The sequence below is a fragment of the Callospermophilus lateralis genome, chromosome 11 (genome assembly GCF_048772815.1).
Source record: "Callospermophilus lateralis isolate mCalLat2 chromosome 11, mCalLat2.hap1, whole genome shotgun sequence".
Taxonomy (NCBI): Eukaryota; Metazoa; Chordata; class Mammalia; order Rodentia; family Sciuridae; genus Callospermophilus; species Callospermophilus lateralis.
In genome coordinates, this window is record NC_135315.1 from 64093794 (window position 1) to 64117851 (window position 24058).

The 24058-nt window shown below is 43.6% G+C and overlaps 4 pseudogenes; 1 reads left to right on the plus strand and 3 right to left on the minus strand.

Moving 5' to 3' along the window:
• Positions 1-1688: 1688 nt before the first annotated feature.
• Positions 1689-2371, minus strand: LOC143642294 (bcl-2-like protein 1; annotated as a pseudogene).
• Positions 2372-3524: 1153 nt separating this feature from the next.
• On the minus strand, positions 3525-4311 carry LOC143642348 (ras association domain-containing protein 5 pseudogene; annotated as a pseudogene).
• Positions 4312-12725: 8414 nt separating this feature from the next.
• LOC143642320 (olfactory receptor 1468-like) lies at positions 12726-13616 on the plus strand (annotated as a pseudogene).
• Positions 13617-19427: 5811 nt separating this feature from the next.
• LOC143642239 (UBX domain-containing protein 4 pseudogene) lies at positions 19428-22111 on the minus strand (annotated as a pseudogene).
• Between the last annotated feature and the right edge of the window lie 1947 nt (positions 22112-24058).

Here is a 24058-nt window from a genome sequence, read left to right on the forward strand (position 1 = left end):
TATTGACTTTGGCAAGTTTTATGCCAAATGCAATGCTAGTAGTATTCACATTGTATGTTTTATCATTTTACATGTTTTTGTGTTTGGGATTGGACCCAGAGCTGCATGCATGCTGGGTAGTAAACCACCAATGAGCTATACCTCAGCTCCTAACTTTTTCTTTCCCACTGAGTCAACACAGTTTATTACTGACTTGCACTTTCACTTTCACACAGACTATTTTAAAGAGCTACAACAACTGAAGGAGGGAGGGGGGACAGGTGCCTCTCAGGAGCTAAGACCCCTAGGACAGCTTTCCTGGAACAGGGCAGGGGAAGGAGCATTAATTAGGCTGTCAATCTCCAGGCACCAGCTCTCCACCTGCACGCTCACAGCAAGCCAGCAGCTCCTCACACATGAATACACACACACACACACACACACACACACACACACACACACACACACTTAATAAAAATAGTATATCATCTTCACAAGGAATGAAAACTTGTCTGGAATATGTACAGCAGAGGGTCTGGGGTGGCCAGTGGATGAAACAGAACAAGGCTGGAGTAGAGGGAGGCCTGAAGGGTTCTTGGCCAGGCCACTTTGACCTTGGCAGCCCTGATGCCCAGGTTGGACAGTAGGGCAATATCTACCTGGTCAGGCAACACAGGCCCCTTCAGTCAACCCCATCCACTGGCCTGTGCCCTAAGGTCTCCTTCCCACCAATCCTTCCTGAGGTAGGAAGACCCCAGGGTTCCGACTGCTGTTCCCTATATTTCCTCTTTGCATCTGGGGTGAGGCCCCTGAATCCCTGTACCCAATGGACAGTAGCCCAGTGCAACAATGCCACAGGATGATCCTGTAGGAAGGGAGGCAGCTGAGGCCATAAATAGCTCTGAGGCAACTATCTTGGGCCCAGATGGTCCCTCGGTCATGGCCATGGGAGCCAGGAGAGAGGAGGGAAAGGGACTGGGGGGGTGTTAAACTACAAGGGCCATCCTAGGTTTAGCATGGGGGTACTTCCTGAAGTGATAGCACCCTCCCTCTTAATTGGGACTGGCTTCTAGCCAGAGGCCTCTGGAAAATATTCACACTAGGAGGGGGGACTTGGTCCAGGCCAGAGGTGAGGAGGAAGTCCTGATCCTTGCTTCTTTATCCCAAGCAGCCTGAATTCCTAGTTAGTCAAAAGTGGCCTCTAAATGGTTCTTGGGGGCAGAGATGGAAGGAATAGGTCCAGAGGGGATGGAAAATGATGATCAACTCTGAGGCTACAAACATCAAAACAACAACAAAAAAAGACAATATAGTTTTTTTTTTCTAGGGAAGTGGGTCAAAAACTGTTCTAGCTCTTTACCAAGAAAGCAGTCTCAGAGGCTAAGGGGTAGTAAGGATTCCACCAACGAGGTAGGGCCCTCCTGCTCCTAGCTGCCCCTACCCCCTGCCAGCCTTCAAAGGGCAGATTTTAGGGAAAATTTGTAGACTTTGAGGCCAAGAGAACTGAGGTATGCAGGTAGGTGGCTGTCACAGAAGCGTGGTAGATCTAGAAAACTAACTGCAGGGAACCAGGTATAGGCCCAAGCCAGTGATGGATGGCGGGCGTGGCCTGCCTGTAATGGTTCTCCTGGTGGCAACGCTGGCTGGACAAGGGATGTGGTGAGATGGGGTGGAGTGAGAGGGAGGGTGAGTGGGTGGTCAGTGTCTGGTCATTTCCAGCTGAACAGCCAGACCAGCAGAATCATGCCAGCCACAGTCATGCCCATCAGGAAACAACGGTTGAAGCACTCCTGGCCCTTCTAGCTCTTCACTGAAACATTATTCCCATAGAGTTCCCCAAAAGTGTCCAAGCCACCATTCTCCTGGATCCAAGTCTCTAGGTGATCATTCAGGTAAATGGCCATCCAAGTCACCAATACCTGCATCTCCTTGTCTGTGCATTCCACGAACTATGTTCCCTAAAGGACAAAAAATGCCACAATGTGACCCCAGTTTACCTCATCCTGGAAGAGTTCATTCACTACCTGTTCAAAGCTCTGATGACCCCAGAGTGATGTGGAGCTGGGACATCACGTCACCGAATGCCTTCCAGCACCATAGTTCAAACTTGTCACTTGCCTCCCTTAGTGCTTGCTTCACTCCTGCCATGGGGGCACCTCCGGGGCATCCAAACTCCTGCTGTGGCCATGGCTCCACTCACCATGGGGCTGTCCATCAGATGCCAGGATGGGTTTCCATTGATGGCACTGGTGGGCTCCGCCTCTGATTCAGTCCCTTCTGGGGCTTCAATCTTATTCTCTTCCACTTGACTAAACTGACTCCAGCTGTATTCTTTCTGGGAAAGCTTGTAGGACAGAAAGTCAATCACTAGCTCCTGGTTGCTCTGAGCCATTTTTAAAATAGAGATGGGCTCAATAAGTCCAGTGTCCAAAACATCTGCTCACTCACTGTGTCTGATCTCTGCTTAATGATTCTCTACTAAGATCCAAAGCCAAGATAAGATTCTGAGAGGAGGGGTTGCTCTTTGTTGAATTCCAGACCCTACTTCCTCCACAGTGCCCGCCCACTGCTCCCGGTCTCTGCCTGTGCTGCCACCTACCAGTTGCACAGCATGTCCTCTCCAAGATGGAAGAGGCATGTAAGGTCGCCACCGCCGACGCTCAATAATCCCCCTAGACATGATTCTCTGCAATGCTTTCTGGCTTTCTCTTGCTGCCTGATTTCTGGACTCAACAGGAGACTTTAAAAATGGTAAATGGCTAGTTTCTCCTTAATGGAAACACATGAGGATGATGGCAACGTTAAATTCAAATTTGTAACTTAAAAACAAACAGCATTGACAAAGATGTGACGATCAAACACATGTATGTATGCCTTTGGGTTTACACATGCACAGTTTTGCTAATGAGGACCAGGGCCAGAGCAGGCAGCAACTTCGCTGCAAATCTCTAAGCCAGCCTCAGCCTTGGTGCTCCTTACCCCAGCAGCTAGGCCAGAGGCCACATGAACTTCCCTTAAGCAGGAACAGCAGGTGCCTTGGGCAGTGTGGGACAACCCTTTTCTGAACATTATTCTGCTTTCAGGAACTTAGCTCAGACCTGTTAAAGGAATATGCTACAACACTTGACCTAAATAAAGGTTTTGAAGGTGGCAAATAAGAGAAACTAAAGATGAGTCAAAGCCAGAGAAAGAACATATAGTTCTAAAACCTTTTACTCTTTTCCTTTTGCTGGCTGGTGTGAGAAGTTCTGGTTTGGTTACAAAAGAGGCAACTATGTGGTCAGTGAAAGGCTTGCAGCTTGAGAGATGCCAATGTTGTCCATCTCATGAGTTCTGATCCTTGGCGGAGTCTGTTGGGGGGCACAGCATGAGAAGTGGGCAGGAGTCAACCCCCACACAGACACTTGTCCATGGAAGAGATATTGTGCCATGTCTGGAACAGCTGGGCGGGACAGAGGTGTCCTGAGAAAAAGCATCTGCTGCAAAATAATAACTATTAATAAAAACAAATCTGAGAGCATTAGGAGGAGAGGAAGCAAGACCAGTTACCCAGGTTTGCCCTGGGATTCTCTTAAAGCCTCTTCCAATTTCTGTCTAAACTTGTCGTGCTTCTTCTGCACTTGCTGGATTTTGTCCTGTTCCTCCTTTCCCAAGATCCTGAGGAAGTTCTGGAGCTCAGGGATGGAGAATGTGTCCCACTCCCCTCTCCAGTTTCATTCTCCTTTAGCACAAAGTTGAGGACATCTGTGTCTGGCCGGCAAGGAGGCACAGATAGAGGGAGCAGTCAGCAACAAAGAGTTTCTAGAAGAGGACTTGACCATCCTTGTGTATTTGCTTAAAAAGTGCAAACTTTGGGGGATTTTCCACTACCATAAACCTCTTGGGCAGCCCCTGGATGACCTTGCAGACTGTGATTGTGCTGCTGATGGGCAGCTACTAGATGATATCCAGTGGCATGTAGAAAGATGTCCGCTTGTCCGTCATCGCCCCAGGTTCAACTCCTTGATGGAATCGTTGATGGACTGGGCCCTGATCCCAGCAGGCACTGCCGTGGGCCGCAGAAGTTTCAAATGCACTTTGATGAAACCCGTGTAGGTGCCATCTTCGCTCAGCTTCAAGTCCAGGCAGTTCTTCTCCAGGCTATTGTGGCTGTTGATATGCTTGATCTCCTGCAGTGTAGGCAGAGGAGATTCCCAAGATTCCCTCCTCCACTATCTTACAGATGTTCTCTGACAGATGCCTGCTCTTCACATTCCTTAAAAAGGTCCTCTTGGCCATGAAGAAACAATCTTCCAACTCCTCCTCTAGGCTGCAGTACTTCTTACTGCTCATGCTCCAGCTGCACCAGAGCTGAGCGGGCGGGCGGGGCCGCCTGCTTTTGTCAGTAGGGCGCGAGTGGCCCAGGCGGCCCGACTGTCCCCGAGCACTGCCTGAACTTGCACAGCTGATGGATCAGCCCCTGGGGTCAGGACCCTGCGCCCAGCTCGCGCGCCTCGCTCTTGGCCGCTCTGGGCATCTGCCATTTCATCTCCAGCCGCACGGCACTAGCTGGCTAGCTCGCTCAGCCCAGGGGCGCCATCTCCTCTGTTTTTGAAGAATTTGTCGAATAAATTCTCCAGAGCAAGCTGCACAATTTTACATCCCCACCAGCAATGTATGGGAGTTCCAATTCCTCCGCATTCTTACCAATATTTTTCCCCATTTTTAAAAGCTAAAATCAACCTGGTGTACAACTAGCATTTTGGAAAGCATTCCTTGAAACTTTTAAGATCTGTAGAGAATGACTGATGACATTGAACATCTTTTCATGGACACCGGGCCAAATGGGGCCATTTATACATCTCTCTTGGAGAAATATTCCTTGAGTTCCTTTGCACATTTTAATTGAGCTTTTTGTCTTTAACACTTAGTTGTGAGAATTCTTTATACATTTCTACATATTAATACTCTTACAAACTGATATGCAAATGTTTTCTCCCATTTGTAGGTTGTTTATTAACTTTTCAGATAGTGTTTGTTGATACATACAAGCTTTTTATTCATCTATTCTTGTTCTGTTGTGAGGTTCTTTTTTGTTGTTGTTGTTATTGTTGTTTGTTTTGTTTTGGTCATAATCACAGAACCGCAGCTAAATCCACCTTCATGAAGATTACTCTTACATTCTAGGAGTTTCATAGTTTTAATTCTCATATTTAAATCTTTCAGTAATGTATGTGTTACCTGTTTGTATGTCTTCTTTTGAGAAATATCTATTTCAGGGCCCTTGCCCATTTCTTAAGGGGATTACCTATTTTCTTTCAATAGAGTTTGTGTTCCTTAAATATATTGGATATTAATCTCTTATCAAATGCATGACTTGCTAACAAAGAATATTTGTATATTTTATTTTTCTTTATTTCTTTCATCAGTGCTTTGTATTTTTTGCTCCTATAGATCTTTGATGTATTTTTGTTAGATTTATAACAAAATATTACACTTTACGGGGATGAGAATAAAAATGACATTGTGTTTTTAATATAAAATTCCATGTTAGAGTGCAGGAAATCAATTGACTCATGTATATTAGCTTGGATCATACAATCTTCCTATAACCCATTTGTTAGTTATGGAGTTATTTTGTGAACTTTTTTTGGTTTACTACTTAGAGGACCATGTCAGCATCAGACACAGTTTTATTTCTACTTTTCCAATCTATCACTATTTGTTTTTCCCCTCTTATCACATTAGCCATGATTCTAGTACTATGTTGAAAAGCGGAGATGATAAGCAACAAGCTTGTCTTGTTTATGATTTTAGGGAGAATGTATCAAGTTTCCCACCATTAAGTATATAAGCTGTAGGTTATTTGGTAGCTATTCTTTCTGAAGTTGAGGTTCTTCCTATCTATAACTAACTTATAACTAACTTACCAAGGTGTTTTTTTTTTTTTCATGAATGGGTACTGGATTTTGTCAAGTGATTTTTCTCTGCATTTATTGATTTGATCATGGGATTGTTTTTTCTATAGGTTGTAATGTAATGGATTTTACATTATTGATTTTTGAATGTTGAACCAGCCTCATAAATCACTTGGATAGATTTCACTTGGTCATGGTTTATAATTCTTTTTATACATGATTGTATTTCATTTGCTAATATTTTTGGTTGAGAATTTTTACATCTGTATTCATGAAAGATATTTGACTGTACTTTTCTTATAATGTCTTTATTGGGTTTTGGTATTCTGGTAATTCTGTTCTCATAGGATGAAATAAGAAGTTTCCCTCTTCTTCTTTATTCCAAAGAGGGTCTACAGAATTGGTATCATTTTCTCCTTAAATGTTGGTAGAATATACCCAAATATACTATTTGGGCTTGGCACTTTCTCTTTTGGAAGGTTACTTATTGACTCAAGTTCCTTGATTGGTACAGGCCTATTCTGATCATCTATTTCTTCCTGGGTGCACTTGTGAGATTTTTTTTTCTTTCAAGGAATTGGTCTCTTGCATCTAGATTAGTGAATTCATGGTAATATAGTTGTTCACAATATTATTTTATTCCTGATGTAAGTATTTATGTCATTTGTCTCTATCTCTTCCTTTCTCTCTCTTAGTCTGACTAGAGGCATCTTAATTTCATAGATCTTTTCAAAGAAGCAGCTTTTAGTTTTACTGGTTTTCTTTATTGATTTCCACTTCAATTACATTGATTTCTATTCTCATTCTATTATTTATTTAATTCTGTTTAATTTAAATTTAATTTACTCTTCTTTTTCTAACTTGATAAAATAGAAGTATGGACAATCATCTTTAGATCTTTTTTACTTTCGAATACATGCATTTAATGCTATAAGTTTTTCCTCTAGGGACTGCTTTTGTTGCATCCTGGTAATTTTTATAAGATGTACTTTCCTTTTCATTGAGTTAAAAATAATTTTAAGGATTGTTTGAGAATTGAAAAATTGACCCTTTTATTATTATGTAATGAGAAAGGGCAAAAAAAGAACATGACAATTACTTCTGGAATTTTTCATTACATATTGTAGGACTGTGGTTTAGTGGAAGTAACTGCAATCAGGAAAAATGAGAACATGGATAAGTGGGACTATTGTGTCTCAAAACTATAAAACACTGATTAAAGAAACAAAAGATGTAAGAAATGGAAATGCATACTATGGTCTGGACTGGAAGACTCAATATTCTTAAGATGTTGACTCTTCAAAAACTTCTCTCAGGATTTAGAAAAATTTCAATCATAATTCCAACAAGATTCTTTTGTGTACAAAATGATGATCTTACTATAGAATTTATGTGTGAAGGCAAAGCTAGAAATTAAAATCAGTTTTGAAAGAGAAGAGCAAAATAGAAAGTTTCACATTTCTTATTTCTAGTCTATTAAGTGACAATGACCAAGTAAGTGTGATATTAAAGAAAAGATAGAAACATATATCACTATTGAGTGTCATAATAGCATACAATGCAGAACTAGATTCACGCTTATATCCTCCATTGATTTTTAATACTGTAACCAAGGCAAATCAGTGGAATATAGCCTTCAACAAATGATGCTGGAGAAATCAGATTTCTCATGCTAAAGAAACAAAACAATAACAACAACAACAACAAAACCCTTTACTCCATTCCTCTCATTCTATAAAATAATTAACTTAAAATGTATCATAGACCTTGTTATTTGTGTGAGTATGAGGAGAGTTCCCATGACATCTTTCTCTGGAGTCAGAAAAATCCCAGAGACAGATGCAGTGGCACACACCTATAAGCCCAGCTTCTTGGGAGGCTGAGGCATGAAGATTGTGAGTTCAAAGCCAGCCTCAGCAACTTAGTGAGGCACTAAGCAACTCAATGAGACTGTGTCTCTAGATAAAATACAAAAAAGGGCTGGGGATATGGCTCAGTGGTTGAGTGTCCCTGAGTTCAATCCCAGTACCAAAATAAAATAAAAAGTCCCAGAACAAAAATTAAAGAACAGGTGGAGAAGGACTGAAGGAAGGTGATGTCAAGTTGCATCCACTCAAGCTGGTTGAAGCCAGTGCAGAGCTGGTTCCTGCAGCTGTGGCTGAATGAAGGGATGAGACTAATGAACCTAAAATGTTGTATCAATATATATATTGCTCAAAGTATGTGCTCTTCTGCCAGGAACATAGAACATGACATTAGGAAGTCATCTGGTATATATGAAGAGTATTTGGGAGGGTGTTAATGATGGGTGCTATGAAGGTTTTCCTAGAGAGGTAAGGAGGCAAAAGTAACTAAATAATGTGGAATCTGGGCTTCTTTTTCTAACTTGACCTGAGACAGTATTGGACATGATGTGGGGGTGTTCATCTTTTTTCTTATTCCTGTCCTTTCCTTATATAGGCATATATGAGCAGGCTGCACCAGCACAGAACTCCTGCCCATTCCCCAAGCAGCCAGTGATTAAGCATTCATCCCTGAGCTTGTTTCCATCCTCACTGTTCCCCAAAGTATAGTCAGGTGTGATCTATGGCTATAATCACTCACTGCGGCAGGACTCTGAGAAAATTGTCCTAGTGAGATCCTGAGTAATTACTTTGTTTATAATTAGTTACCCCAGGATCTGAAGTCCATCGGGAGCCGGTTCCCTATGGTGCAGCAATGAATAGCAAGAGATATGAGCTGGGTGGTGTAGACGCAGATTATGACTATAGAGGTTTTTACTTCACATGCCTACAATGAATGAAGGGAGATGGATCTCAGGTCAGAGATCACTCTTAGAAATCCTAGGTAAATCAAGAAGGGTGGTGCTTATTTCAACTGTAGTGTCTTTTTAATCTGAAGGTATAGTTTTTCCAGGTTATGCATTCTCTAGGATGTTTTTTTTTAATGGGATGGCTTATCTGTTCTATACCCCTCTGCCTCTCACATCTTCCCAACATTCTATAAGTATTTTGTCTAATGTCTACAAGTTGAATTGTTAATGATAACATTCATAAATATCAATGTGCAGTATATCTTATGATACAACAACAAGATTATATCATTTCAACATAATGACAGCTCTGTGAGCTAGGTAGGCTTTGATGCAATAGGCTTTAAATAGAATTGCTTTCTTTTAAAATCATCTGTAAAGAATTAACATTTTTTGGACAGCCCCCCTCTTAAGACATTGTGATTAAATTTTTCTGAGAGGATCCAATAATCTGCAGTTTAAAGAAGATGTTTGTCCTTCCTATTCCTGTTCAACCCATCTACCAAAGCATTGACTTTCTGTGGGTATTAAGGAAAAATATAAAGCCTGAACCATGAAATCAGAATAAGTATTTTAACATTATGCCCAAGTGAGTTGCATGTACACTAAAGTCTAGAAGCCCTGCCCTCATTGATTCCTATGTGCACCCCGCACTGAGAATTCCTGATTTCAAGGGTCAGGGAGACATGAAGGTTAATCCATCCTCAGCACAGCAACTGAAATTGATGCCTCTTGTTTGTGACTCCTAGACACACTCTTGACATCCGGGATGGAAAGAAAAATTGTGAGAAGCCAGATATGTGATTTGCAGTAGACATTTTCTTCCCATTGCAATGCCAGCAGATAATGTTCAAGTGTAAAAACTGTTAATGCAGCAGAATTAAACACCACTAGCAGGGTGAAGATCCCAGTGGTTGGCTTCCATTATGTCTTTTTAGTTAAGGAGCTCCTTACATCTCTTAATGCCCCTCCTCTGATTTATTTGTTATATTTGGGGTACAGTTATATTAGAGTCAGAATTTTCCAGAAATCAGAACCAGATCATTTACATAGATAGATATGTGTAGATAAAGAGGAAGGGGTAGAGAAGAACGGGATAAAGAGTGAAAAAGAGATTCATTTTAAGAAATTAACTCTCATGATCATGGGACTGGCAGGTCTGAAATCTATAGGGCAGGTCAGTAGAGCAGATGCCCAGTAGTGTTGATGCTACCATCTTGGGTCTGAAGGCAAACTGGAGTAGAACCCTTTTCTCTTCAGCAGACTTTCCTTTTAAGGCAAGACACCCCCAGCCCCAAGAAAGGTGATTTTTTTATTGATTTGAATGCTAATCATAATACAATGCCTTCCCAGAACCATCTAGATTGGTGTTTGACTGAAGCAAGGTGGTATGGTTTGGATCTGAAACGGCCGCCAGTCTCATGTGTTCAGAGGTGGGGTTTTGGAGAAGTGATTGGATCATAAGGCCTCTGACTTCATCAGTGGATTAATCCACTAAGGGTGGAATGGACCACAGGGAGGTGGGACCTAGATGGAGGAATCAGGTCACTGGAGACAGGCGCTAGAAGGGGTTTATCTCTGGGCCCTTCCCTCCCTCCTTACTCTCTTTCTGCTTCCTGGCTGCCATGAGCTGAGCAGCTTTCCTTCACCACACCCTTACATCATTTTGATCTGCCTCACCTCAGGCCTAGAGCAACAGAACCCAGACACCCATGCACGGAAACCCTAAACTGTGAACCAAAGTAAACTTTCCACCTTTAAATTGCTTATGTCAGGGATTTTGGTCATAGTGATGAAAATCTAACTAAGACTTACACATTAGGTACCAGGGGCTAGCCGAGTTGAAAGGAAATGAAACTCACCATGAAATTAACCATCACGTGGGCTGTGGATAGTGGAGGAAGAACTCAGTTAAGGGCTTGAAGGTAGAATTGTTTTTGTTTCCCCCATAATTTCTAAAATTACCATCATATTCATTTTCCCCACACCAATATCAATGACATAAGGTGAAATGAAGCATAAAAGATTTTTAGATGAGGTGCTGTGGTTGTAGCTCAGTGGTAGAGTGCTGGCCTTGCATGTGTGAGGCCCTGGGTTTGATTCTCAGCACCACATAAAAATAAACAACAAAAAATGAAGGTATTATGTCCATCTACACTTAATAAATAAATAAATAAGTTTAGAAACCTCCTAGGTTCCTAGGGACTTAAAGAAAGGGGGAGTTTTAGACCAACTCAATACAAAGTAGTGAAATGAGCAGTAGATCTGATGTACCCTGATGTTTTCCATGTTTGCAAAATTACATCCATGAAGTTTGTAACAGAGTGTCAAAATGCATAGCTAAATGGTAAAGAAGTGAGTTCTTGTTCTGGAAACAATTGATAGTAGTGGCAATTTTAACTTGATAGAGTTTTGCTGTCTTTTAAGGTGAAGGAATGCGTGCCTCAGCCTGAAAGGCAGCCAGTCAGTATTTATGGGACACTGACCACGTCAGGCTCCATGCCAGGGGCTTGCCCTGCTGCAGTCTGAGGCAGACCTGACTTTTCTTCATGGAGTTCCTAATCAATGGGAAGTCATCCGTCAACCAGGGATCAGGGCACTGAGTGCCATGAGATGAGTCCAGGATGCTGTGGAAACTATAGCACGATACCAGGAAGGTTTAGCTTAGCAAGTGCCAAGTAATACCCCTGAAAGATGAGGGGGTAGGCCAGGTGAAGAGGGAGGCAAGGAAAGCAGGTGGGAAGTAGGAGAAACAGCAAGTGTGAAACACTGGAGCCTAGAAATGATGGCTTCAGCCCAGCACTGCTGACAGGGGAGGCAAGAGGCATTGTGCAGCCAGGAGGAGAGGCTGAGGAAGTGGGAAAGGATCAGGTAATGAAGTGTCTTTTGTGCTCCTGAAGGGAACTTTGTCTTTTTTCTTAAAAGCACTGAGAATCTATCACTGGATGTAATCAGAAGAGAGGGATGACCAGATTTCATCTTATAATGTCACAGTGCAAAAGAAAGTATTTGGAGGAGAAGGGTATTGAAGCTTAGAAGCAGGAATTTAAGAGGCAGTTTGCACAGTTCAAGTGACATAGGAGGTCAGCTTGTCTAAGGTAGTGATGTTTGGAACAAAGAGTGGATGAATTCAAAATGCAGTGCAGACTCTGTAGGACTTTCTGGGTTGGGTATGGATGGTGAGAGAAATGAGTGAGTGAAACAAAACTCTCAGGTTTCTGAGTTTGAGCCTGAATTCCTTTTACTTAATATGAGAGACAGGAGGACAGGGTTGGGAAAGGAGCAGGCAGAGATTATGAATTTCACTTGGGATCTATTTTACTTACTATACCTGTGGTACATTCAAGGGAAGATAGTCATTAAGCCTTAAAATAGGGTTCTATAGGATAGAAAGATGTCAACTCCTGAGTTTTAAATGATATTTGAAGCCTTGAAGTACATGAGTTTTTCTTGGGAGTATATGTTGAATTAGAAGACTGCAAAATTTAGAAAAATTCCTAAAGAGCATTAGCATGTCAGAAACTGAAAAAGCAGGACCCAGTTATAATCACTGAGGGTGACTGGCCTGGCAGAAAAGCAAAAACCAAACCAAACCAAACCACATCAATACATTTTGTGTGTCAGAATGTTTACAAAAGAATGGAATATTATAGCATGTTAAAAAGAAGTGAAGCAAATGTCATGTCTTGTTTTAAAGATTATAATTATTCACATTGTGATATAAGATGGTAATTATTGCAAAGAGAGTGAAATAAAGATTTTTTTGAAAGACCCCTAACAGGTTATATATCATAGAAATGTGTAATTTTATTTGAGTTTCTAAAGGACTGTATTATTTTCTCTTTAAGAGACTGGAGACAGAGCATGATAGGAAGGAACCAAACTCTCATCTCAGAGTTTCTCCTCCTAGGCCTGCCCATTCAGCCAGAGCACCAAAACCTGTTCTATGCCTTGTTCCTGGCTATGTAACTGCCTCTGTCCTAGGGAAGGTCCTCCCCATCATCCTCATTCACCTGGACTCCCATCTGCACACACCTATGTATTTGTTTTTCAGCAACTTGTCTTTTTCTGACCTCTGGTTTCCTCTGTGACCATTCCTAAATTGTTGCAGAACATGCAGATCCAAATTCCCTCCATCCCCTATGCAGGCTGCCTGACTCAAATGAACTTCCTCCTGTTTTTTGGAGACCTGGAGAGCTTCCTCCTTGTGGCCATGACCTATGACTACTATGTGGCCACCTGCTTCCCCCTGCACTACATCACCATCATGAGCCCCAAGCTCTGTCTCTCCCTGGTGGTGCTGTCCTGGGTGCTGACCATGCTCCATGCCCTGTTGCACACTCTGCTCATGGCAAGACTAGTTTTTTGTTTTTGTTTTTGTTTTTGTTTTTGTTTTTTTGTGATGCTGGGAATTGAGCCCAGGGCCTTGTGCATGTGCGGCCATCACTGTACCAACTGAGCTATAACCCCACCTAAGACTGTCTCTTTTGGGTGGATGATATGATCCCCCACTTTTTCTGTGACTTGTCTGCTGTGCTGAAGCTGGCCTGCTCTGACACTCATGTCAAGGAGCTAGTGATATTTATCATGGGAGGATCATTGTTTTCTTCCCATTCTTACTCATCATTATATCTTATGCATGAATTTTCTCCTCCATCCTCAAGGTCCCTTCTTCCCGTGGTATTCACAAGGCCTTCTCCACGTGTGGCTCCCACATTTCCGTGGTGTCACTGTTCTTTGGGACAATTATTGGCCTCTATTTATGTCCATCAGCTAATAATTCTACTGTGAAAGAACCCATCATGTCTCTGATGTACACGATGGTGACTCCCATGCTGAACCCCTTCATCTACAGCCTGAGGAACAGAGACGTGAAGGGAGCCCTAGGAAGAGTTGTTTGTAAAAAGAAAAATCTCTTCTGTGTTTGATGGAAACACTTGTGATTTTCATATCAATTTTTTCCAGTGAATGTATGGATATTAATATTGGAATATTATTCCAGATTTTTCCCCTCACCTTGGGAACCTTTGTTGATGTAACACACTCACTACACAGTGGTTCAATATGTAAAGGAGAGGAAGCTTGGCTGAGCAGTTCACCTAGGGAAGGGGGTCTTGGTGATCTGATTTTGCCTTTCTTTGTCTTTCCCAAGTGATCCTGGGAAAGCCAGGTGTAAGAATTACTGTTTGATGTGATGTCCATGCCTGACATCCTTAAGTTATCCCAAGATCTTATCATTTTATCCAGAACTCTGCTTTGTCTCTGGGGTAGTTTTTAAATAGTGCTCTATAATCTTAGGTTAATATTAAATAAGATACAAAAATCTCAACCTTGTGGGTGAGAGCCCCTTGCCTTCCAGTGCTCCCCCAATGTCTTTGCATATGCTCTCCTGCAGACGTTTTCACATCATTTTATCTTGAAGCCTTCTTCCCTCCCTCTCCTGGATTTATTTTCATGTTTAACATTTTCTGACTTGACCTAAACATAAATGGATCTTTCTTTTTTTAAAATAGATATTTTATTTTTGCTACAATATTTCATTTTGTTACATATTCTGGTGATTACCAAAATGAAACTTTATTATTATTTTCCCCCAGTAATAGGAAGAGTAACTAGAGGTTGGTCAAAATTTTTAGTTTGTAAGAACACCTCTCTTCTATTTTGGTATTTTGGACTTTGACAATGTATTTTATGTTTTTTTTTTCCTACTCTCATGATAATTCAATGGGATTAGAAAAAAATAGCATTGTTGTTTTACAGGCTTAAATTGAAGTTCAACATTTTCTCATATCACAAAGAGGGCCAGTTTGAACCAATGAAAAATCACAGACCATCTGATTCTACAGTTTCTTCTCATTCTTCTCCCACTTCTGAAAGAGAAAGAGGATCCATTTTTAATTTCCTTCCTTCCTCCCTCCCTCCCTCCCTTTTTTTGGTACTGGAGTGCTTTACCACTGAGCTAATCCCTAGTCCTCTGTATTTTTAATTTTGAGTAGGGTCTCTCTAGGTTGCTGAGGCTGGCCTCAAATTTGCTATCCTCCTGTCTCAGTCTCCCAAGTTATTGTACCACCAACAATGCAGTTATTTTACTTAAACTCTTGGCAGCACTATGGAATGGTCCTTGATCTGTTTGTTTCCTTCACGCTCAGCAGTACTCAGTCTCTTCTGGGTCATAAGGGTGAGGGCCCCTTGCTTAACCATGTTCAGTTTCCTCTTGATTCTAGGGTGAGCTGCCCTTACCTAACAGTGCTCACTCTGTGTCCTCTCAGTGAGCACCCCTCACCCACCATTGCTCAGGATTCTCTGAGTTGCTAAAGTGCCTCTGTGTCCAGGGGCCGCACCCCAGTGTGTCTTCATTGCAGTTGGTTCTTTGTTGCCTACTAGTGAGCACCACCCTCTCTCTAGTGTTACTTCTTTATGAGAATATGGTGGGTGTTTTTCCTGCAGTTCCCTGGGCACCTTTGATCTTTGTTGTTGAGTGCATATTTCCTTTCTTGCCTGTCCCTTGTAGAGTTTGTTTTGTGTTTTGTTCTGGGCTCTTGAGATGCTGGGAGTTTGAATTTCTTGGCTGCCTCTCGTGTGGTGCAGGAGTACTCTCAACTCACGGTGGTCCTTCATCACCCCAGCTTGTGATGCTTCCTGGAGACATCTGGCTGTCCTGGTTGGGTTGTTCTGTCCTCTTACTTAGTAGATAGATCTGTGGCTGCTGACAGGCTTTCTGCAGGGTGCCTTTCTGCACTGTGCCAGAGATGGCTGTCCTGAGGTTCAGAAGCCCTGAGACAGAGATTTCCTGTACCTACCCCTGAGCCTCCTTCTGCACAGCTACCTCCTTCTCAGGGTCCTCCCTGGGAAAGGCTGGGAGCAGGGTTCTGCCCTCCTCCCAGGCTCTCTTTTTGTCCCTTCTGGGTTCTTATTCACTGATGACAGCCACAGTCAGCTTCATGGTCCACCTTCTCAGTCACCTAGACTCTTTCCCAGGTTGGTCAGCTCTTCCCTAGAGGAAGTGTTGGGGATTGAGAGTGGGTTCTTCTTCCCCATCTTTAGTCCCAGAGTTTTGGGGACATACTCACCATGTTCTGCTCTGTACCCAGTGGGAGGAGCAGCATTGAGGAGAGGAACAAGAGCTCCAGACCCAGCAGATCCACACATCTGGGTCTCCCAGCTTCGTTCCTGTAGATGGCACTGCTTCTATGGGACAGGTGGAGGCAGATCAGCATCTTCCTTTGTTTTGGCCAAATGGAGATTGAATTCATTTTTTTCTTTTTATATTGTCTTTTCTTATTTGTGATGTTGGTGAGTGCTCCTATCCAGTCAGCAGGGACTCTAGATTGTTGGGCCCTGGGAATAAAAAAATGTCGTCCCCTATGCTTGCTCCCCTGCTGAAACTCCCAAGGATTCCCAGCCTACTGACCCTGGGCCCCTCACTGAGGTGCTGTCCATGTCCCCTGCACAATTAGAAGCTATGACCAGCCTGGACCTGTGATATCCCAGCTTCCAGTGTCTCTTCAGTCCCCTCCTGGACTCCCTACCTTTCTTCCCTTTTCCCCCTGTGCCAGGCCCCTTCAGCAAGTCCTCCTAAGGGCATGGAGCCCCCACCTTCCCAGACCACCCTCAAGTAGCTCCTGGGGCATAGTCAGGGCTGGAGTGAGAGTCCAGAGAGGAGGGCCTCCGAACCCCACCCTGGAGGCCCACCCTATGGTTAATATCCCCCACCATAGTTTTGCATTCTAGGAGGCAGCAGCTGGAGTCCAGCTCACTGGAGAAATGTGAAGGACATGGGGCAAATTCCTTCAGTGGGAAGATCTGCATCTGGGTCAACAGAAGGAAAGGTGAGGGGTGGAGGGAGTCCACAGCTTGAGGGCATGGGAAAACTGAGTTGTGTGGTGTGGCTGCTGTCCTGTGGCTACCCAGGTGTGGCCGAGGGAGGGGCAGCAGGAGGGCTGGGCCCTGATCCCTCAGTGTATCACTAGATGCAGCTGGGGCAGGAAGGGCTCAGGAGGGCCCAGGAGGGCCCAGGAGGGTGAGCCCCAGGGGAATGCAAGCCCCTCCTCCAGGTCCCAAGGCTCCACGGCCACCCCACATGGCACAAGAAACATGATCAGCAGCTGCAGGACACAAGGACACATGTGCACCGAATTTGCATATACTGGCTGAATAATGAACCACAAAAGAGCTTTAATAACGTTCAAAGTATGGTGTGGATGGGCAGTGTGTGTGTGTGCTGTGTTTGTGTGGATAGTTGGGTGCTGTGCATGTTGTGTGTTGTTTGTACAGCACAGTTTGGACAGGATGGTGTGTTTCTTGGCATTTGAGTTGTCATACTGTGTGTTGAGTGGGTGTATGTGACTATGTGTGTTGGGTTGTGTGATGTGCAAGGAGGTGTGTGGGCATCTGGTATGTGTGTGTGTAGTTTTGTCCGTCAATTCTAGTGTGACTGTGCCTTTGCAGAGCCAGACCCTCAGGGTCAAGGTGCCACCTACCCTGTGTTGGTGAGTGGCAGTTATGGTAATGACAATGATCCCTTTGTCCACAGAACAGTCTGTGGCAGACAAGGAACTCCTGAGATTGACATATAAGGCAAGGCCCAAGTGTCCATCATAGAATTCCAGTGTCAAGATGGCAGTTGGCTGGTGGGCCTGGTGCCCAGCAGGATCGTGGTTTCCTGTGGCCTCATGGAGGACTTCATCAATTTCCTCTGGGTTCTTGTCTCCAAATATGCTACAAGCCCAACAAGCCAGTAGGAAGTTTTGGAAAGCAAGTTGGTAACTGGACCAGCACACAACCCAGACTCAAGCTCACCTTCCTTGGGCTCAATAATGCAGATGAAGCAATCGAAGAAACTCTGCTCACTTGGCCACTTCTAGAAATTGTCAAGCACTTGAAAGGGGAAGAGGAGGTGTTTACCCAGTAAGGCAGGATGAGCCCATGAAATGTGCACTGCAATGTGAAATGGAAATTCTGTTTCAGACCAAGGGAGAAAACACTTCTGTGATGAGGAGTGAAGGTGAAGGAGCTGAGAAGCTGGACAAAGTGGGCAGGGCCATGGTGCAGCTTCACAGAAGGCCACAGGGAGGAGGTACAGACCCCCCTGTCAGATGAAGTCAGGCCAAAGCACCCCAGCTCTGCACATTTTTGGTTCTGAGGTTTTGACCGTGGGTTGTGTGCATTGGCCCATAGATATGTGTATATGGAGTACTCTGTGTGCATTCATTATTTGGGTCTTTAGGGAACGTTTGTCTGCTAGATGCTAGACAGTGGTCCTTCCCCGACAGGGCTCTGCCCTGGCCATTTGCCCTGTGCCTCCAGAGCCCTGCACTGCTGCCTGCCACTCCCTGCGGCTCTCTCCCAGCAGCCCTGGAGCATTCTTCTTCAGGGCTCCATCCCTCAGCAGTGCCCTGGCCAGGCCTGCGTGCCACCCTCAATCAGAACATGGCCACAGAGTTGGCACCATCACCCTCCTAGCCAGGTTGGGCCTTCCTGGACTTCTGCACCAGCTCCCAGCCCAAGGAGTGGGACTGAGCCTCCTTATGGGTGTTCTGGAGGCTTCAGGGGAGCCAGACAGTGGAAGTTAGAGGGGGAGAGGAGAAAATGTGAGCACAGAGCAAGTGGGGGCTGGGGGACAGGAAATGCAGGCTGATGGGGAGGAGGCTCCCAGTGAGGGTGCTGACTTTTTTTTTTTTTTTAGTATATATAATATGATCCCATTTATTTAAAAATAAAGATTACATATTTGCTCATATATGCATAAAAATTTTCTGAAAATTACAGAAGAAACTGTTAATAGAGAGGTTACCTCTTGGGAAGAGCAGTGCTTGGGGGTAGTAAGATGCCAGAGGAGAGACTTCATTTCATTTCATAGCCTTATATACTGTATTGGATGTTTTATTTTTTTAAAAGATAAAATTGAGGAAGGATTCTCCTACTCAAAGATTATGAAGCATTCTTTTATGTAATTTCTCTAAGACATATTTGATTTTCTTCAAAACAAAATGACTTGAGGTATTCAATGTTTTTGCAAATATATCTCTAAATAGTTACTAGTGTCACACCCATTTTGACAGTTTTTTTAAAAAAATATCACCTACTGCTGCATTTTTAAAGATGACAAAACTTTAAATGGGATGCCTACTAGAGATTTTCAAACTCACTTTTTAAATTATGGAAGTAATGATCATTGCAGAAGACTGCGAAAACATTAAGGTGCAAAAGGAAAAACTGGAATCACATATAACCACTCTTACCATTATTAATGTTACACTGTGTTTTCTTCTTTCTTCACATATATATTAATACATAGTTCTATCTATATATAAAATTATTTTACAAAGCTGAGATCATACTGTAACTACAGCTCTGTATCCTGCTTCTTTTCCCCCAACACATAACAGATGTTTAATCAATATTAAAGTGAATTACTGAATTAGTAGTATATCATTTGTCATCAAAAAGTAATTACTTCTACAGAGGACATTTAGTTGGTTTCCAATTTCTAAGTAAAATAAACATACAATGAGTATGTTTATGTGTGAAAAAGGTATACATTTATCAGCATTATTTTAAAAAATCACTGAATCAGAGTATGAAATAATCGTTAGTTTCTGAATTTTTCCAGATTATATTGGTTTCTACTTCTACCAACAGCATAGCCTATATCTCACCATTTCCTTGCCAACACTATTACCATTTTAAAAAGTCACTGTCATTTCATAGGTGAAAAAGTCTGCTGAGATAATTCCTTCCTCCTGTTACAAAAAAAAAGTCAGTGTCTTCTTACACATTCACTCAAAGAGCAATACCTTTCAAATCTGAAAACACAGCAACTAACATGCTTACTCCCCCTTTCAAACATCATTAGTTTAGTGGTCTCTATTACCAAACATACATAGAAAAAGTAGCATGTAAGTCAGATTAAGAAATAAATGAGTAAAAGTGTATCTTTATTCTATACTTCTCATCCCACACCACAGGTACTTAAAGTCCTAGAGAGGTCTTTATTACTGAATACAAAACTTCAATATAAAGGTGAGAGGAAAAACAGTAAGTCGTAGACTAGCAATTCTCAACTGTTTTGCATCAGAAGCAAAACAGGTGAGAAGACCGACCATAAATTTATGCAAGCCAAGTGATGCCTCAGTGAACTAGGAGAGACAGCATGGCATCGAAGTACATCAGAAAATTTCTTCCTTTGCTATTTAAGGGAAGGCAGATAGCTATTTTGCTGAAATAGCTTCCAGGAATTGGGGGTGGAGAGGGAACAGAAGAGAGAAATGTGACTTCATCAGAACCCTGTACAACAAAAAGATGCTTAAAGCAAAATAAAATCATTCTGATTTTTGGAAAAGAACTTTTATTCAATGTTTATGTAAGATCAAAAACTAAGATTTAGCTTGCAGCTGATGAGCAAAAAGAGAAAGTTAAACATAAGTTGTCATCTGATTGGCTAGTTAAAATGCTCTAAGAGTCAAATTACTCAGTGACATACCAGCTACTTTGTGTGGGTTTAAGTGTCTTGGAGGAAAGAGTATTCTAAAAAGAAACATGCCATCTGAGAGCACATGGTTAAAGGCTTTATGAAACAATGAGGAAGAAGCTAATGGAGGGAGGCTGTGGCAGACCTTTGGAATCTTTTAGGCTTCCTGTTGTTGGTTACCATATGCAAGCAGCTTGTTACATCTTAACTTTTCTGGGTTAAACAACTTTCACCTGCACCCACTCATCAGGAATAAAGACACATTTGTAGATCAGCTAGAAAACATAAAAAGCAGACCAACTTCTCCAGTAGAATTTTAGTTGAATTAAATCATAAGAGAAACAATGATTATTGTACATAATGTACTTGTTGCACTACATCTGCTGAGTAGAATTTCCATTCCAAGTGTTGTTTTCATCTTCACCATCATCTTGAGTCCTCAATCTATATATCTTCCCCTCCTTTTTGAAGTCTTCCCCTCGTTTTTCCAGCACTCTTTTTCTGACTGGTTCCCTTTTTTCTGATTTGCTAGATGATGCAGGGTTTGAAGGTTCTGGCGATGAAGCTCTCACTGAAGTCTGTGCAGGAGGAGGATTACTAAATAAGAAATTGCTAATCAATCTCCAGATGGCAAGGAATGGGTAAAGTACTGTCCCCAACAATGTCCAAATGTCTCCACTGGAAGAATGTACAATGGATGTAGATGGTCTTCCTGCTGGCAATAGTACCACTGAAGCACTTGGCGCAAGTTCCAAATCCAATAATTTCTTTTTATAATCTTCTTTGGTAAATTCCCTCCTGGGAAACATGGTTGCTAGTGAAAAATTACCATAAGTGTTGCCAACAGTCTGTGCAGCAAATTGCCTTGCTTCTTCAAGAGGAGCATCAGAAGGAAACTGATTTGTAAAGGAAGAACCATCAGGCAGACGGAACTGAATTCTTGCAACAGTACTTCTTTCTCGTGCATAGGATTCCCTCTGACTTCCATTTCTGCCTGTTTGGCCAACAAGGCAGCAGTTTTGGCAGCCTCTACTTCTTCTTTTGTCTTTGCAAAACGAGCAGCTCTCTCTGCACGGTCCAATGCAATTTGCTGTTTTATTCGCTCTCGAGCGGCCCTATCTTCTGCCTTCTCTCTGTTTCTTTCTTCTAACATTCTTTTTGTTAATTCTTCCTCTTGTTTTCTTTTATAATCCAACATTTCTTTTCCAGTTTTTCTCCTCTCGATTTCCTTCTTAATCTCTCTCTGTTCTTCCTCTTTCCTCTTCTCTTCTCTCCTCTCTTCAAGTTTTTTGGTTAGTCTTTCCACTCTGACGGTGAGGTCCCCTGCAGGTCTTGGATTTGAACATCCACTAGGCTCCTGAGAGGGAGTAGTACGGTCTGAATTTTCTCCTCCTGTTGCAACATCTGACTTTGTATCAGGAGAAGTAGGTGGTGTCTCACAAAGCTCTGTATTTCTAGACTGGGAGTTTTCAGATGTGTCATTAGGTTCAAATGAGGCGGATGGAGTACACATTGAACTTTCTGACTGGCTGCCATTTGCCACTGATGTTTCACCTTTTAATGAGTGCATCTGTCGGACTTTGTGAATTCTTGTAACGAGTTCGTCTGCAGAAACACTTCCAGCTATTACTTCCAAAGGGATTCCACTGTCTCCAATAAAGAAACTGGATGGAACACATACTACAGGATAAATTTGTGAAAATTGTAGGCAGGCTTCACTTTTGGTATCGATTTTAATAGCAACAAAACTGTTTGAAGATGCTTCTGTCACTTTCTCATCTTCCCAACTTGCAGCCATCTCTGTAGACTGCTCATCATCGCCTGCCACAAACACCACGAAGACCGCGCCGCTCCTCTTAGCCGACGCGATGGCGGCGGGAATGGCGCCCTGGAACCACAGCATCGCTCCCCTCGGGCCCAGGAACTCGCTCCGTTTGTGGTCACAGCAGTACTGGAGCTGGTCCCGCCCTCCCCCTTCGTCGGGCCCCGCGGCCCCCGCAGCCTCAGCTGGCCCGGCCCCCGCCTCCCGCTCCTCACAAACGCGCACTCCCCTCAGCGGCTCCTGGGACGCGCGCAGGCGCGCGCGTGGCCGAGGGTGCTGACTTGAGGGTGTGAAGACAGGAGGAGCTCCTGGCTCCACCCTGCTGGTAAGACTGGGAAGGACAGAGCTTTCCTATGTTGACAGCACCTTATCTGCCCTGAGTCTGGCAGGATGCTCAACACACCTCATGTCATGAACCATCTGCCTCCAGTCTGTAAGGGAACAGTGATTGCCTCAGTTTCCAAGTGGCAAAGGATGCTCAGGGGGTTTATGTGACTTTGACAGTGGTACCTAAGCAACAAGGGGAAGGGCATGTACCAGAACCCAGACCCATCTGCCCCTGGGCCCATACTCTGTGTGGTACTAGCAGCACCCTCCAGGGGAGGACACAATCAGGAGCTGGTCAAGGAGGGACTGGGACCTGTCCTGTTGCCTGTGAGGATGTTCTGCCTGGGTGTTCCAGTAAGATGACAGATGATGTCTATCAAGCAGATGTCCCCAAGGGAGCACTGTGAGTTGGTGGGCTCATTCAAAGACTTGGACATTAAATCAATTGACTAGATTTAAATCAATTCTAGGAGCAATAGAAGCCTGTTTCTACAGAGCAGGGTAAAGCACAAAGCCAAGGTTGTTAAGATGAAAACCAAAGCCTAGACCAAGTCCAGGGCTGAGGTGAGCCAGGTCAAGACAAAACCAAATGCCAAGATAAAGACCAGGGCAACCCCATCCTAGACACACCTGAGCCAAGCTCAGCTGACAGCGGTCAGGCAGCAGGACCAGGTTGTTGAGGCAGGGCCAGGTGTGGTGGTGCTGGGTACTTGCTCCCTCCACAGGCAGGTCTGGGATCATCCTGGACCCTGATGCTGGCTCTTGGCACATCAGTGTGTGAATGTTTAAAAAACATACATGAATTTGTTGATGTGTGGTACCTGGAAGGGAACCCAGGAGCACTCTGCCAGACGTTTTTTCTTTTTAATTTCAACATAGGATCTCAGGAAGTTGTCCAGGCAGGCCACAAACATGTGATCTTCTGGATCTCCTCAGCCTCCTGGTAACTGGCATTAAGGCGTGGCCACTGCACCAAGCTCTATGGATGTTTTGACCTGGTGTCCACACTCAGTGGAAGACTTGTGCACACTGCAGGGTGAGTTCCCTCGTCTCTTCTGGAGTGACCTTCTGGCAGATTCTGGGAGTCTCCTGAGTTTCTAGACGACAGTCCTCTAGAGTTTCTAGAGGACTCCTCAACACAGAAATGTTTCCTCCCTTGGTAATTCTAGTCTTTGGCAAGGAATGTGGCTGCAGAATATGCCCCTGACTAGGGCTGAGATGATGGGTCCAGTCCATGGATGAAAGGGACAGCTTGATGGGGACCTTAACTAGCAAAAAGGATCTGACCCACATGGTTTGAGGAATGACACGGACCTGAAAAGTGCATCTTTCTGCCCTTGCAGGGAAGAATAGGTTGTAGGGAAAGGTAAATAAAAATATATGCCATCCTCCAGATGCAAAGGCAGTGTTGGCTCTTTGGAAAATTCAGACTACAGATGTCCCCTGCCACCTGCGACAATGGCCTTGCTCAGCCCTGCCGAGTGGAAAGAAGGTGAAGGCCTCATCCAGCCCTGGTCAGAGGCGGAGTGGAGGCATCTGCTAAGTACCTTCCACGTCAGCTTCAGCAGCAGAATGTGTAAGGCCTCCATCTCCCTGCTCACAGACTGCAGAGATCCCGCCTGGCGCCAGGGCTGAGGTCTCCTGTGCGTCTCCATGCAGGCCACCGCTTCCTCCTGCTCTCACCTTCTCCACCTTCCCCAAGGTTTCCACAGTGACGCGTGCTGTTTTGTAACACAATAAAGATAGAATTT